Raw genomic sequence first — 16,766 nt, 5'->3', positions numbered from 1 at the left:
CTTTGTTTGTCCTCTTTACCACCCTAGACCAGCACAGGGGACAGTTCCTGGCTCACGGTACAGACTCAAGTGTTGGCTAAGTGAATCAGTGGTCAGCTTGGATCTGGCACCAGCATTCCTAGCTAGAAGCTCTTCTCTTAAATTTTGGGAATAATCTTCCATCCCTATCTTCTAGCAAGATAAGAAGAGGTGTCTTATCTTGCTAGAGACATGGTCCCCCTTTGATGGGTCCTGGTTCCTTGTTCTGGGGCCAAGTCAGTGTCATTTGTTTTATAACCTCATCACCCACAGGGCCAATTCAATCTGCTTTCCATTCCTGAGATGGCCATAAAACCTGCCTGCTGCTTACATTCCTGGAAACTTGGGGAATAACTCAGTTACGTGAAATAAGGGAATAATTTTTTATAACTGATTTAATCATGTGCAGGATGACTTTCAAGCTGACTTTGATTAATGGATCTTCCAAACAACACCATCTCCTGGCCTCCACGCAGCCCTCTGCTACCTCACCCCCCGTGCACTTGGAGGAAGGTGAAGGATGTAGTATTTATAACAAGCAAGTCTGAGCATTAGAACTCCCAGAGAGTTACACAGGATGAGAACCTGGCCCAATAATAATAATCCTAAACATTATTTATATGTCATTTCTCTGCCAAAGTCATCTAGGTACCTCCCACAAGGACCATGCAGGAAAAATTCCACTGTCAGCATGTGCCAAAAGTCTTAATAAGGAAGGTTCAGGGGTTTTAATTAAAAAGGGCTCATTCAGTGGCCTTTCCCCAGTCAGAATAAAGTCTGTTCCCAACATGTGTGCTATGGCAGTCAATCCTGGGAAGATGATCTTGCCATCTTTAGGTCCATTTATCTAAGGAAGGCAGACTCCCAAGACTATCCTGAGACATTGCTCTGCCCAAAATGAAATTCCATCCTCAAGAGCCGGCTTTGCTGAAACATTGTCAGCCTCCGTGGAGGGAGGGTACCAAAGGTCCTGAAGTCCTGAACACATGGAGAAAGCCATCCGAGGGCTGCCCCTTCTCAAACAGTGCTTAATGTAGTATTAAGCAAAGATTTCTCTGGGTCATGAATAAGTGTGGCTGTCAGTATAACTGCCACTGTTGAGTTAAAGAAAAATTGGAACATCAGAAAGAGCATTTTAAAAAACTCCAGTAATCATTTTACCCATTACTTTACAAATAGGTTTCTACTTACTGATTCCTATGAGAATCAAAATGCCATAAGGAAAAAAAAAGGAAAGCTCTTCTTTTTAAGTCAAGCTGGAGAATGAGTGTGTCAGAATACCCAGGAGAGATATTCAAGCTTCTTAGATTTGCAGTCTGATGTCTGACAGGACCTGGGTCTACCGGCAAGACATGGCAGGTCCTTTTCAGCTGTTTTCTGATGGGAAGCCGAGCTGCGGAGCCGGGAGAGGAAGCCATGTGAACCTGCAAGTTCTGGTGGATGAGACCATAGGCGTTTGCAGATCCTGCATGTTAAGCTGTTGACCTAGAGACCTGCAAAGTTCCAAGGAGCTCGTTTCCATTCAGAGAAAACAGCTCTGATTGGCAATAGCAGCTAATAAATTCTTACTTGGAGGCAAACATTGACTTCACCTTTGAACCCCAAAGAGCCTCTGGGAAGCTCAGAGCTTTTTAAGGAATTTTACCTTCGAGCCGAGGATTTAGGCCAGATAATGTCAGTGGGAGGATGAAAGGTCTGGATCCTAGCATCCTACAGACAGAGGACTTGAGGAGTGTGGGGTCAGCAACCTGCCGCTCAAATGGGTCCGTGCTCAAGCCAGCTGCTAATCCCATTTAAAGACATTGCTAGCACTGAAGTTTCACATGACCTCATAGATGCCCTCGATGTTAGAATCAGAGGGGCTTGTGACCATTTCCTCTTGTTTTACTGAGGAAGAGGATGAGGATCAGGGAGGTGCCCAAGGTCATGATCTTGTTTACAACACAACTCAAATATTTTCTGGTCAGAAATTTCCAGGACTAGCTTTGGTGATGTGACAGATAAATAGAATCTAACATTTTATAGTGAAAATGATCAGAAGCTCTGAAAACGAGGAGCAGATGCAAGTCCACATGAAGCATGATTAGAATGCGCCTGGCGCACCTGCTGTGGAACACAAGGTGGGAGAGACTCAGGCGGGAGCATTCCTCACCTCCCACTAGGAGCATCTGCCCCAAGGACTGACGCCTGCCTGGCCAAAATGTCTTGACATGAACTTTTAAGCACTGAAGGGAAGGCTGATGGTCCTGCAAGAAATGAGAAGGAATGCCAGTTATAGATTGCAGGCTCATCAGTGAGCGCAGGACTGTCGCCACTCAAGCACCACCACCACCATGGCCAGACATTGAGAAGTAAGAAGGCAGAAATAAAGAGGCAGAAAGAAGGACATGAAAACCCACCTGTCACAGCAATAGGGAAAAGCCTAAAGTTGCCTGCTGAGAACTCTAGCCTTCGTCACTTTGCAGGTTGGTAGTTCTTCCTTTGTGAGAGTTAAACAAACATTGGTTAAATAAAATTTTTTTTGTGTGCATATGTATATCACCAATGAATATGATAATTGAGCAAGCATTTCCTGGGTGTCAATTTTGTCTAAGGCACTATGCTGGAGCAGTGAATATGACACAATCAATCCCAGCCTGGAGAATCTCTAGAAAATGCCATGTGAAAAATGCTGTAGGAGGGGTCTGGGGTGCTGTAGAATGACAATTAACAATGTCTAACTGCAAGAACTGAGCACTGCTTTAAAGAGAGTGACATAGGTATTCAATCTTCTACTTCGTAGGGTGAAAGAGTGGGGCTTTGTGTTCTAAGCCATGAGTCAATAGGCAAATCTTTTTCCTAAAGAGCCAGATAGTAAATATTTCAGGCTTTTCAGATCATAAGATCTGTTTCAACTACTAGAGTAGTGCAAAAGCCACTGTAGCCAATACATTAATGAACGGGTGTGCCTGGGTTCCAATAAAACTTTATTTACAAAAAACAGGTGTCAGGTCAGATTAACCTGAAAGTTACAGTTTGTCAACAGGCATTCTAACCCCTTGGTGAGCCAAATCCCATTTAATGCTGACAACAACCCACTAGGGTATGTACAGATGAAAGAGAACTTAGGCAACTTGCCCAGAGCAATATACCAGGAAAGGGCAGAGGCAGGATTTGAACTCAGGCCACCTGCTTTCAGAGTCAAACCCCCAAGCCCTCATTTAAGATAAGATTACAAATCATCTTCGACATCCCCCAACCCCATTTCTTCCTCCCCTCTCTGTCCCCTCTGTCATTTCTTTGCTTCTGTGTTTTTTGTCCTTTATTTTTCAAAAAGAAATGTGGTTTTTTAACGTCTACAATTTGCCCAGCACAGTGCCGGGTACTTTGAAGAAAAACCAACAGACAATAACACAGAATCCCTGGATTCCCTTGATTTATCATCCCATCAAGGATATAAGGCACGTAGAAAAGAATAAGAAAGTGGTGGGGGAGGCAGGAAGCTTCCTTCCTGCTCTGGGGGTGGCGATGGAGGTGTCCCCGGTGGAGGGGGTTCACCTGTGTGACTCAGCTGGCCACCCAGCATCCAGCGCTCCCCAGAAAAGAGGGGCACTGTGTTTTAACTGGAGAGCCATGAAGAGGAACAGGGCACACAGGGCCAAGCCCCCTTCCTTCCTTTTCCTGTTAGGAGCCAGGCTGCCTGAAGAAGTGCTTGCTTTTGTCTCTCCTGTGATTGGTTGTTGCAAGGGTGGGATCTGTGCTCCGGGGAAGAGCTGTCTCCAGTGCTGCCCATGACAGGGTGACTCAGCTGTAAATTCTGCTAGTCTAATAGCACATTTATCAACAATAAGGATGTTATTTTGGTCTCCACATGCCCTATTCTTTTGTCTTGTGTCTCAATTAGTTTATGACTTGCTGGGGATGCCTGGCATTATCAGCCAGGCCTGTTGAATCCTCTAACAGCTGATACAAAACAGCACATGAGAAGTGCCCTTTGCCTCCCTCTTCCCCTGAAAAAAGGACACAGATTGCTGGTCAGAGTTTGGAGGAGGGAGAAGAGGTCTCTGTGGCCTTGGCGGGAGGTTAGGAGGCTTAGATAGCTTCACTGAGGAAACAGACAAGTCTTCAGGGAGAAATACTGTTCAGAAAGGAAAATCTTTGAGCACATGTTTGTTGCTGTTTGGAATCAGGACCTTGAGGTCCCCACACTTTGAAGAATTTTCCTTGGGGCCTCTTCTCTGGGAAGAAGAAAGTCTGACATGAAGGATAATCTCAAACATCCAGGGTGTGCATTGAATGATGGAAACTTGGAACTGTAGAGATAATTGAGTGTCATTCTACAGCAGTGAATCCCAAATCGGGCTGCCTCCGAATTACCTGGGGGTTTGAAAAAATATGGATATTCAGTTGCCACCCCTGGAGATTCTGATTCAGTAGTTCTGGGGCCACAGTGGTGATATTTTAACAAGCTTCCCAGCTGATTAGGCAGTGAGGTTTGGTATACCTGGCAGGTGTTCACCCAACATTCATTTCAACCCACCCAATGATTGGACTCACTGAAGCGGCGTCGTCTGGAGTAAATACTGGAGGTTCGTTGTCTCACACTGAGGAAATCAAGTACACAGACACACAAGAAGTAGGTTTAGGAGTGAAGGTTCAACAGGCAAAAGAAAGAGAAAGGAGAATAGCTCTCTCCTGTGAGAGAGGGGTGCCTGAGTGGGACTGCTGGCCTGCTGTGGAGTGCACAGGATTTTATAGACTGGCTTGAGGAGGCAGTATCTGATTTACACAGGGCCCAAAGATTGGTTGGACCAGGTGTGACATTTTCATAGCATGCAAGGAAGCTAGACGCCCCACCCTAATCTTCTGTTATGCAAATGGAGTCTTTCCTGGCTGTAGCCATGTTGCCTGCTCCTTACTGTACACATGGATGACAAGGAAAAGAACGATATAGCCGCCATTTTTAACATACCTAGTCCCCAGCTAGCCCCTTACTATTGGCACAGCTGCTGGTATTTATTCACCTGTGCAAGCTTCTAGCTTGTCTTTCTATGTCTGCAGCTTGATTTTTACACACTGCTCTTTGTTGAAAAGAAAATGATTTTGGGGTGGCTTTCTATTAAAAGGAAAACCTTACTTTACATTTTTTTTTTTTGAGACAGAATCTCACTCTGTTGCCCAGGCTGGAGTGCAATGGCACAATCTTGGCTCACTGTAAACTCTGCCTTCTGGGTTCAAGCGATTCTCCTGCCTCAGCCTACCAAGTAGCTGGGATTATAGACATGCACCACCACACTCAGCTAATTTTTGTATTTTTAGTAGAGAAGGGGTTTTGTCATGTTGGCCAGGGTGGTCTTGAACTCCTGACCTCAAGTGATCCACCTGCCTTGGCCTCCCAAAGTGCTGGGATTACAGATGTGAGTCATTCACGGGGCCCAGCCAGTAATAGCTTTTTAAAAAGGCTGTTGTTGGAAGATTCCACAAAGAGACTCATAAACTGTTATATACGATACACAAAGAGGGCTTCATGTCATGTTAGTTACACCAGTGATACCAACGTCCAGTCTGTGTGCACGTGGCCTCTCTCTCTCTCCTTAGACTCTTTCTTTTTTCATTCTTTCACTTTCTTTCCTTCTTCTCTCCCTCCCTCCTTTCCTTTATTATATCTCTTCTCTGTTGTCTCTTTTTTCATTTTTTTTCCTTTCTTCTTCCCTCCCTCCCTTTTTCTCTTTTCCTTTATTCTCTCTCTCTCCTTTCCTCCCTGCTGTTTCTTTTGTGTGTGCGTGTGTGTGTGTGTGTGTGTGTACGTGCAGAAAGAAGAACCTTGGAGACAGAGTTTTGTTTTGAAGAGTATTACTCTCCACATGTATATGTACTATGTTTTGGAGAGTCTTGCCTCTACCGTGAATAACAGGATGTCAAATGCAGCTTCTATTTTGTTCTTTTTGAGTTTTGAGTTTTGGTAAATGACTCAAAGTCTGAGAACAGGAGATGTCCAATCACCCATAGAAGAAATGTCAAGGGATTGTGAGGCAGATTTTGCACCCCTGAGCTTATGGCCCACCTTGGCGTATATAAGAAATCCTTAAAAGATACAAAAATAGAAGGGAGAGGATTTCTTTGAATGGGTTGTCAGGGTACTAGGAGATTCGCTCACCTAAAAGCCAAGGAAAAAATGGCTTCAGGTTACCTCTAAAGGGGCTGACAGGAGTTCTTGGACATTTGGGGTCTCCTGGCATGTTCTGGCTCCTCATGTGTGTCTGAAAATTAGAAGCTAGAGGCTGGCCGGGTAGCTGGCCAGTGGCAGAGTGGAAAGAAGGCTTCTGGGCAAAGAGCTCGCCACTCAGAGTTGTGTTTCCTGAGCACCAGTGTTGACCACACTGAAGAGGTCTGACTGTCAGTCATCTTGAGGGACTCTGGCCAAGATGACCCTTGGATGGCAGCATGCCCCAGCAGAAGTGTGGGGGACAGAGTGGGGGACTACCTGATGCTGGGGATGTTACAATGAGCAACATTGCTTAAGTCAAGGGGAATAGAATATCCTTGCTGTTGGCTCCAGAATCCATGATCTGCCTCTTTCTTCCCTCCCTTCCTCTTTCCCTGCACCCTCCTTTCCTCCCTCCCTCCCTTCCTGCACCCTCCCTCCCTTCCTTCCTTCTTTCCTTCCTTCCCTTTTGAGATAGGGTCTCCAGAATCCATGCTCTGCCTCTTCTCCCTCCCTCCCTTTCTGTTCCTCCCTCCCTCTCTTCCTTCCTTCCTTCTTTTTTTTTTTTTTTTTTTTTGAGATAGGGTCTCCACAATCCATGCTCTGCCTCCTCCCTCCCTCCCTTCTCTCTCCTCCTTCCTTCCTTCCTTCCTTCCTTCCTTCCTTCCTTCCTTCCTCTCTCTCTTTCTTTTCTTTTCTTTTTTTCTTTTTTTTTTCTTTTCTTTCTTTCTCTCCAGATAAGGTCTCACTCTGCTGCCCAGGTTGGAGTGCAGTGGTGCCATCTCAGTTTGCTGCAACCTCTGCCTCCCAGGTTCAAGCGATTTTCATACCTCAGCCTCCAGAGTAGCGAATTTGCTGCCACGCCCGGCTAATTTTTGTGTTTTTAGTAGAGATGAGGCTTCTTTATGTTGGCCAGATGGTCTCAAACTCCTAGCTTCAAGAGACCCATCCAACTCAGCCTCCCACAGTACTGGAATTACAAGCATAAGCCACTGCACCCAGCCATCCTCTGCCACTTTCTAACTGGGCAAGTTACATACCACCTTGTGCTTTAAAACCCCCACCTACACTATACAAGTCTATGTCCAGGGAGCATCAGCCCTAGATTACACCCGTGTATGTCTTTCCAATGTTTCCTTCTAATCCATTCTACTCTGGGCTGAAAACTGAGGGCCTTGAACTAAACCCTGTGAGTTAGAGGGAAGTTAGGAAGAAAGGGGGCTTCCTCCTCACTGCGATGTTCCAGGCTCCTCCTTCTTCCCCCAGCCCTGCCCCAATGAATTCCCAAACTAAAGCAGGCCAGAGCTAGGGGGAAGCAGGAAACATTAAATAAATACAATAGAAATCAAAAGTTGAAATACAGGTAAGAGATTGCGTTGGTCTGGCCTGGAGTTGGCATCTGGGTGACTGGAGGAGCTGTAAGATCTGCTTGGATGTTACTGGAGTGGAGAGAACCAGGGCCACAGGGAGCTCAGGCATTCAATAAATGCAAGCGTAGAGATTGTTTTGAAACTGGCTTTTCTGGCAATTGCTTTTAATTTTGCCCAGAGGTCTTTGAAGCAGAGAAATATCTTTTAACTCTTTTACTTCATGGATTGGGTAAGCAGTGGTATTTCTGGGGGTAGTCACTTCCCCTCCATGACATCCAAATATTGCTAGAAATATTGGAGTTTCTGATTTCTCTAGGAGAAACCTGGGCATTTTCTGGAATGAGGAAAGATGAGACATACTGGCCTCAAGGCAAATTATCTTTGAGGCTGACTTTCAGAATCCTTTTAGTAGCTCTGATTTTTCACAAAAATCTATGGCTAGGTTATTCTGCACGTTATGGGAATCTTTCTGGGTTTTTCTAAGTGTTTGGGCACTTCCTTATTCTTGGGCAATTTTCTAATTTTATTTATTACTATTTTGTTGTGATCATTCCTATTTTTCTAGGAGATCTTCCTGTGGCTTGAAACTTCTAGCTAATATTTAAAGTTGCCCCAGAATCACATGCCTTCCTTTCCTAACTGTTCAGGTATCTTTCATTTTGGCAAATGACAGTTACCAGCTGTGATTAAAATATGGAGCCAATGCTTTAGGACTGACACAGAAGATGGTCTTCCTGCAGGACAGATGGCACCTCCGGCATTACTCAGACCGGCCATCTAGGCCCATGTTGCTTTGGATGTGTGCCTGAGGTCAAGGGTCCAACCAACTTGTGAGTAGGCCCCAGGCCAGTTTACCAGATGGATGAAGATGAAAACAGCCGAAAGACCACGCAGGGCCTAGAGTGAGTCTCTGCACAGGGAGTGGTTGCAGCATTTTACTATCTCCCCAAAGAGGCCCTCGTATTTAATGCAAAAATTACCGTTCACCTTAAGAGTTAGACATTTAAAGAGAAACTTCTGCCCATTAGGACTGACACAGAAGGTGTTCTTCCTGCCGTGTCTTCCTGAAGATGGTCTCACTTCGTTCTCTCACATGGAATCAAGTGAGAAAACTCTGAATCTCAGCCTTCATCTGAATTGACCAAAAAGGCTCTTTGGGGACAGAAAACTGGAAGTTTGAATAGTCTGATAACTTTCTCTGTCCTGGAAAATCCTGAGGTAGAATGTGCCTGCAGAATGTGTGGACCTGGGCCGCTGGGACACTGGAGTGATGGCCCCAGATGGCTCTGTGGACAGATTGGGGTCTGGGGGGTGCGGGCGGGCATCCCAGGGCCAACAGAAGAAATGGGTCTTTAGGACAATGCTTCTTCCTCTTTTAGGGCATTTTCCCCTGTCTCTTCTGCAAAGTGTTTGTGCCATAAATACCCTGTCTTCTGTACAGCTGATCTGGAGTTGTCTCTATGTGTGGCAATTAGGCTGGCTCTAGATCCTGCCAACCCAGTACCATGGGGGCCCTTGCAAGGGACAGGGCTGGGGTAATAAGAACATCGTGTGCCGATCTGCAGATCTAAATTTATTTTTGTTGAACAGGCAACATGTTTACCTGGCCAGGAAAGCTGGACACGCAAGGCTAACGATATGTGCATCCCAGACACCTATATGACTTTCTGGGGAAAACTGTAGGCAGCCTTCAGGGTTTTGTAGATGGGGGAAGAAGGGAAAGGGACCCTGTGCAGACAAGGGAGCTAGCACAGGAACCTACTGATGGCAAAGGAAATGTACCATGAAAGGCACCTATTCTTCCCCATTCCAGGTGGCAGGGAAAGAGGACAAGAAGGAGAGCTGAGGAAACTGATAGCTACGCTTTTCAGACCTCGTTCTGCCTTAGGCTGTGTATCTGAGTTTGAAAGGCGTGACTTCCTCCACCCAGAGAAGGTATCTTATGACAGTGTGAACCATGCAATAGGATAATCAAAGAACCATTTGATAGAAAAGTTGGGAAACAGGTGATCCCCAGCATCACAAGTGTTCCCTTGCTGGGCGTCTGAAAGCGTAAATGTATGGAAAGGTACGTATGCCACATTCAACGCTGCGCTCATAGCCCTGATTCTTTAGATCCTATGCAGAACCTATTGAACAGATCTTACTATTTGCTAGACATTATCCTCAGCACTTTACCATTGTCAGCTCGTTTGGGTCTCATAGCAACCCTATGACATAGGGACTATGATCATTCACATTTTACGAATGAGAGATTAAGTAACTCCCTCAAGATGCAGTTATCCCAGAGCACACAGCTGGTGTGATGCAGGCCGGGATTTGTACCTGGCTCCATAGTCCAAACTCTCAATAATTAGGTTTTGTTTTATACCCCGTGACTATAGCTAATCAGCAATGCCCATGTCTGTAAGCCTTTCTTCCCTACTAGATGAAGAGCTGCTACAGACAAGAATCATGTCTGGTTTAACCTTTGTGCCTCCTAGCGTGTAATGCCTGGTACCCAGTTGGCAGTCAATGAATGTGTTTTCAAACCACAACCCTAGGCACCACTGGCTGTGCCATTATCTCCTCCAGGGCACGAGCTGTAGAATGAACAGCTTCCGTTCTTATTTTGCACCCCAGCTACTGCTCAGATGGTTTGCTGCATTGCTCAAGTTCTGTACCCTTGACTTCTCCCGACTGTTTATTATTGCAGGAAGCAGCTCCGGGCAAACAGCCGGCTGCCAACTAGGTGACCCACCTCTCGGGCCCGTCCGTTCTGGCCACAGATAGCTGCCCATGGCAAGCCGCAGCGCTTCCAAAAGCACCTCCTCCCTCAGGATTTCTCTCCCCTGCCCCTGGGAGGTTGCCTAGCAACCTCCTCCTTCATCCCCCCTCCCTGTGTGCAGCTCCACTCTCATTTTCCTCACCCCATCACCAGCCCTCAAGCTCTCTTCAGTGTCATTAACCCCTGCATCTCTCTGCTTCATCATCCTATTATCAAACTTTGCAGGGACTCCATTTTCACAACAAGCTCAGCCTGACCCAGAAAGCATCCCGTCATTTTCTTGTCTGTTACAGTTTTGTAGGATTCTTCATAGCATCCTTTTAATATTAACCTCAATATCAAACTGCCAAAGAGAGAGGCAAAAACAACATGTAAACGAAAACAAAAAGAAAACAATACAAAACAAATTATGTTTGGAATTTCCTAAGGAGTTTATTCAAGCTTCAGATAATGCTTTCCACCCTAAAAGAGTGTTATATCGTACTGTCATGTGTACCATATGATATGACATAAACGTGGGATGGCATACAATACGATTAATTAACATAATATAATATAATATGATATAATATAGAATAGTATAAAAAAGTAACATGCAACATTTTTGCCTATGCTGGCGCCATGACGTATGTTTCCCCTGTTGCCCTGCTTCAGAGCCTGGAGGAAAGGAAAGCTCCTGATTTTCTTTCTCTCTTGAAGGCCATCCACCTTCAAGTGGCCATCCATACAAGTAGCATGGTGTTGCTGGCACATTTGCCACGGTTTTGCCTGCTGTTGGCTAAGGGCATAGTTATTCCAGACAGGCAACAGGCGATGCATTGCCAACCCCACCTCCTGTACAGAGAAACACAAGTTACCTGAAAAATAGAGAGAGTCACCCCTTTTTAAGATTGGGCCAGGACATCTAGTTGACATCAGCCATGAGTTTTTACTAGCAATTGTGCATCTCTCATTTCTGGCTTTAGGCTGTATTTCATCTACTAAACAGAGAAAAATGCAGGGTGACACCACGGCCATGCTGTCAGGAGGAGTGAGTGTGCAGGGTCCAGGGATTTATTTCACCAAAAACACACAACCTGTGACCCTCTGCTATTTATAGGTCGTAACCGGCAACCCCAGAGTGCCAAGTTGCTATAGAGCAGGACTCAAAGGAACACCAGTACTATAATGGTCCCCAGTGGTGCCTGATATCTAGAATGATCCTCAAACTTAGGAGTCCCTCTGAGGTTTTCCAACCCCGTGGGTCCTCAGGCTGGACCTTGTAATCTGATCAGAGCAGCCTGGGAGGGAGGCATGGATACTTTGAGATAGCACAACTGGTGTGCCTTTGACATTTGTGGAAGTAAGCATATGAAATGGATTTCAGACTCATTTAGGATTATCATGTGCAGTTGTTTAGGTTGCATACCACACAGCCTCTACAATCCAATTGGGGTAGCTCTGGACCTTTTAAAGATCACTGCTCTTCAGTTACAGGGAGTGTCTTTTACTCCTCCACTTCATCCTATCATTTTTTCTTTCAGATCTGTTCTACCTGAACAAACAGCCATTTGTATAACTACATTTGCATCGTATTGGAATTTAAAATCAATTCAGAAACTTTCCAATCTGTATCTCCTCTATTTACTGAGGACTAGTAGAGAAGAGATAAAGCGGGATGGAAGCAGGAGGCACTCACACCTGAGCCCAGCCTCATCTTTCCCTGGCTCAATCTAGACATTCCAGTTCTCTTTCTCTATGGGCACATTGTCCCATGTCTAAATCCAGGTCAGATAGCAGAAGTGTAGGAGCAGGCAGCTGGAGAACCTGAATCCCAGGTCTAAAGAGACCACCACAATTTACTAATAAGAGTCTTTATCCAAACTCCCCCTCCTCATGGTAGTTCATTTCAGTGGACTTGTTATTCTTTCTCTCTCAGGCTCAGAAGACTGTAGTCTGTAAAATTGCTACCATAATCCATGCCAGGAAAGTTGGAGGGCGTGGATATGGGAAATAGTGATTTTTGTATACAAATTTTATATCACATGTTATAGAATTAATTCTTCACTACAGCCGTTCATTCCTGCAGAATTTCTTTCAAGGTGTAAATGTTGAGTTTTGAGAGAAATTTTGCTAAATGCCGTAAGATAAGTGGGGAGAAATGTTTTATCACAGTTGGGGAAGGTAGGTTTAATATTAGTTTTATATTATTATTATATTAATAGTATAACTACTATTTACTGGTGCCTGCTAAATGAAAGGGGCTTAGATAAATGGTTGATATTAATTTTCTCACTTCGTTTTCACAACAACACTATGAAGTAGGTACCCCCTTTCTCATTACACAGATGAGAAAACCGAGGTTCACAGAGGCTAAGTAACCTCTGGTGGCTGGTGGCCATCCAGATGTCAGAGCTCAAATGCTCTTTCCAAGATGGCTTAAAGTTAACTTTAATAATTCATTCTGCTCTGAAGCAAGTCTTTTCCTGAAGCAGAAAAATCCACGTCCAATTTTATTTTCTAGATTAAAAACCTAGAAACACTGCTAATTATGAATATGGGCAGCAGCCACTGGGAATTATACCTCCCTAAACCTTTCAAGTTCCCTGGTTACTATATTGTTTTTTTTCCCCTATAACATTCTTTTTTTCTTTTTTCTTTTTTTTTTTTGAGATGGAGTTTTGCTCTTGTTACCCAGGCTGGAGTGCAATGGCGCGATCTCGGCTCACTGCAACCTCCATCTCCTGGGTTCAAGCAATTCTCCTGCCTCAGCCTCCCGAGTAGCTGGGACTACAGGCGTGCGCCACCATGCCCAGCTAATTTTTGTATTATTAGTAGAGACGGGGTTTCACCATGTTGACCAGGATGGTCTCGATCTCTTGACCTCGTGATCCACCCGTCTCGGCCTCCCAAAGTGCTGGGATTATAGGCGTGAGCCACCGCGCCCGAACAACATTCTTTTTATTTTACTTTTTAAATTGACAAATAATAATTGTCAAATAATTCATGGGATATGTAGTGATATTTTAATACATATAATATATTGATCAAGGTAATTGGCATATCTACCGTCTCAAACATTTATTATTTCTTTGTGTTGGAAACATTCAATATCCATCTTGCTCTTTGAAACAATGTATTATTGTTAACTATTAGTTTTTAACACATCTCATCTTCTTTCTTCTCAGGTTCCACTTAATACACTGCCTTGGTGAACAAATATATCTTTGATGCATTTAAAGATACGCCAGTGAACCCATTTTCCCTCATTTCTCTTTGCAGTTTGCAGAATAAAGAAGGGACAATGTGGTCACCAGGTCAACATTAAGGGAAGGTTTGGCGGCATCATCTGCCACTCTGCTGTTGCTGACTCTGCCACTGGGGACAGCACGTGCTTCCTTCTACGCTGGCCTGAAGTTTGTGACTTCAGGGCCCCAGAGCATTTCTGGAAGGAGTAAAATGAGTACATGGCCTGGGTAGCTACTCCTAAGTAGAGTTGACAGTCAAAGGAATACAAGCTGGGGAAACAATAAAGCAGCCTTCTTGAGTCATCTGTGACAGTTTAAAAAAAATTTTTTTAAATTTTTATTAGAATAGGGAGACATAGAACCACAAAACTCCTACAGAAAATGAGTCTTCTCAGCACCAGTAACCTCACTATAGATCAATCATATTAAAACCTGGTCAGAACCTACATGATCATTCCCCCCACCCCTGGACAGCCCCACACAGTTGTGTGGGTTGAACACTGCACAACTTAAGGAGTGCTACCATGTATATTATAGATATAGAAAACTTGTGTATTTGTTGCAACAAATTCCTGGCAGATAACATCAAAGTATCTTGATGTCGGGGCGCCTTGTTCTAATTCCTACAAAGGTGCCATATGGGCTTGCAGTGACTGTGTTACTCATTCTGGTGAAGAAAGCAGATGGCTCAGTGGTAGAGAAACCTTGAAGTGGAAACAGCAGTAGACAGGAAGTCTGTATAGAGAGATGAAAGAGCACCTGGGTCTGAGGGCTTTTTCACCACCTCCTGACACTGCATAAATTCCTCAACTTCTGAGCCTTGGTTCTTATGTACATCATAAGAATAATGATAATAATACCAACATTACAGGTTTTTTGCTATACGGATGAAAAGTGTGTGTGTTTGTGTGTGTGTGTGTGTGTGTGTGTGTGTGTGTGTGTGTGTGTGTATAGCCTGTCCTATTTTAGGCATTTGATAAATGATAGTTATTATTATTATAAACCAGAAGAGTTCAAGTTGAAACCAGGGTGCCTGGCAACCTGCCACAGCAGCTCTTAGCCCCTAGATAGGAAAACAACTTACAGGTGATGAAATTGGTCAAGAAATCTAATGTAACATCAAGGGGATCTATGATCAATACCCAGAACATTCAATGCTGACATTAAAGGTTTTAATAGAGCATTTATTGTTTGCTATATGAAATTCTATTGAGGTGCTAGAAGAAAATGAATAGAATACAGTAGGATTCTCAGACAGACAAATATCTACTGATTCATTCTTTGACCAGTTGGCTTACTCTGTGATGAGCACTGGGTTAGGAGGTAAGGAGGCACAAGTGAACGTGTTAGTGCACATTAGGCTGAGGTCACAAACAGACCATTTAGGCAACACCTGAACACCATAGAAGACTGTATGTCTCATGTTTCTGTTCTGAGAGGAGGCTCAGGTTGGAGGATCAACTTTTCTCCCACGTTCCTTCTGTCTGTGGCTTCTTCATCCCCAAGACCTCACCAATATTTGCAGCTAGCCAAAGCAAGGGGAGAGAACTTTAAAGAGTAAGTGTAGAGAGCTTTTATGGGCCAGAGCAGGAAGCAGCCCACATTACCTCATCTCCATTGCAGAGGACCTAGCCATGTGGCTAAACCTCACTGCAATAGAGGCTAGGAAATATACTTTAGCTTTGTGCCCAAGGAAGGAGAGAACAAATATTGCTGGGCAGCTAGTGATGACCTCAATGGAGGGACAATTCCAGGTGATGGGACAATGTCATAAGGTGACTGAGAATTGCTGGACATGGAAAAAGATTCTCTGAACAAATTATGATTGGAAATTGGGGAAGAGGGGAAGGTGGTGCTATATTTTGAATAAAGCCACTGGGAAGACTATTGATATGGTTTGGCTGTGTCCCCACCCAAATCTCATCTTGAACGGTAGCTCCCATAACTCCCACATGTCATGGGAGGGACCCGGTAGGAGGTAATTGAATCATGGAGGTGGGTTTCTCGTGGTAGTGAATAAGTCTCATGAGATCTGATGGTTTTACAAAGGGGGGTTCCCCTACACATGCTGTCTTGCCTGCCACCACGTAAGATGTGACTTTGCTCCTCACTCATCTTCCAACGTGATTGTGAGGCCTCCCCAGCCATGTGGAACTGTGAGTCAATTAAATTTCTTTTCTTTATAAGTTATCTAGTCTCGGGTATGTCTTTATTAGAGGCATGAGAACAGACTAATATAACTATGAAGTGAAGAAGCAAAGGATGGCAGCTCCTCAAAGGGAATTGACAGCCACAACAGACTGGCCGGTCTATTTGCATACTGGGTGAAATAATGCTGTTGGCCACTCAGGGAGAGTGCCACCATCAGTGGTGCTGTTTTCTGGCACTCAGGATACCTACCTGAGCCACCTCAGACTGGTCCATACTAAGATCAAGTAGTCCAATCCAGATCCTACTGAATATGCTTCAACAGTGTTCTCTACTGGGGGGACTGGGGACTCACTGATTTTGACAAGGAGCTCTACAGGGGAAATGGATGTGATAAAGGATGTGTATGTAGGGGCACAAGGCCTCTTGATGACCCGTCTCTTAAACTCCCATGGAAAACTGTTGGATCACCTGGATCACCTAGACTTGCACTCTGATCCTTACAATTTATTATCTGCAGATCTGTGAAGGGCAGGATTCTAAGATGGATCCCAAGATTCCGGCTTCCTGGTGTATACACCCTGTATAATCTCCTCTCCTTGAGAGTGAGTGGGGCCCACCATTAATATGATGGGATAGTGGCTCCCTTGATTAGTTTCTGTTAAATGGCAAAGATGCTGGGATAGTCAATCGCATTACCTTACATTAAGTAAGACTCCATCATAGCTGACTGGAGAGTCTCCTGCCGGGTTTGAAGAAATAATCTACCGTGTTATGCGAAAGTCATGTGACTGGGACTCAAGGACAGCCTCTAGGAGCTGAGACTGGTCTTAGCGGACAGCCAGCAAGAAAACTTGCAACTCAAGTTCTAAGACAAAACAGCAACTACAAGGAACTGAATTCCGCTAGCAAGCATGTGAGCTTGCTTGAGAAATCTAAGCCTTATGTGAAGTTGCAGCCTCTGCCTTGATTTTTGAGCAGAGGACCTAGCTAATTCATGCCTGGATTCCTGACTCTTGGACGCTTTGATATAATAAATTACTGTTCTTTTA

At 44.5% G+C, this 16,766-nt stretch overlaps 1 long non-coding RNA gene across 1 annotated transcript in view; it reads left to right on the top strand.

Annotated features, from left to right (window-relative positions):
• LOC116528954 overlaps positions 1-13,865 on the top strand; it is a 29,324-nt gene extending 15,459 nt beyond the window's left edge. Inside the window, exons 3-4 of the long non-coding RNA XR_004259303.1 lie at positions 8,138-8,219; positions 13,608-13,865. This is a non-coding gene — a long non-coding RNA (uncharacterized LOC116528954). The remainder of the gene's footprint in view (positions 1-8,137; positions 8,220-13,607) is intronic.
• The last annotated feature ends 2,901 nt before the right edge of the window (positions 13,866-16,766 follow it).

Source organism: Sapajus apella, unplaced genomic scaffold, assembly GCF_009761245.1.
Source record: "Sapajus apella isolate SASKATOON/1434 unplaced genomic scaffold, GSC_monkey_1.0 scaffold61, whole genome shotgun sequence".
Taxonomy (NCBI): Eukaryota; Metazoa; Chordata; class Mammalia; order Primates; family Cebidae; genus Sapajus; species Sapajus apella.
This window is presented reverse-complemented; position numbering and strand designations above follow the sequence as displayed.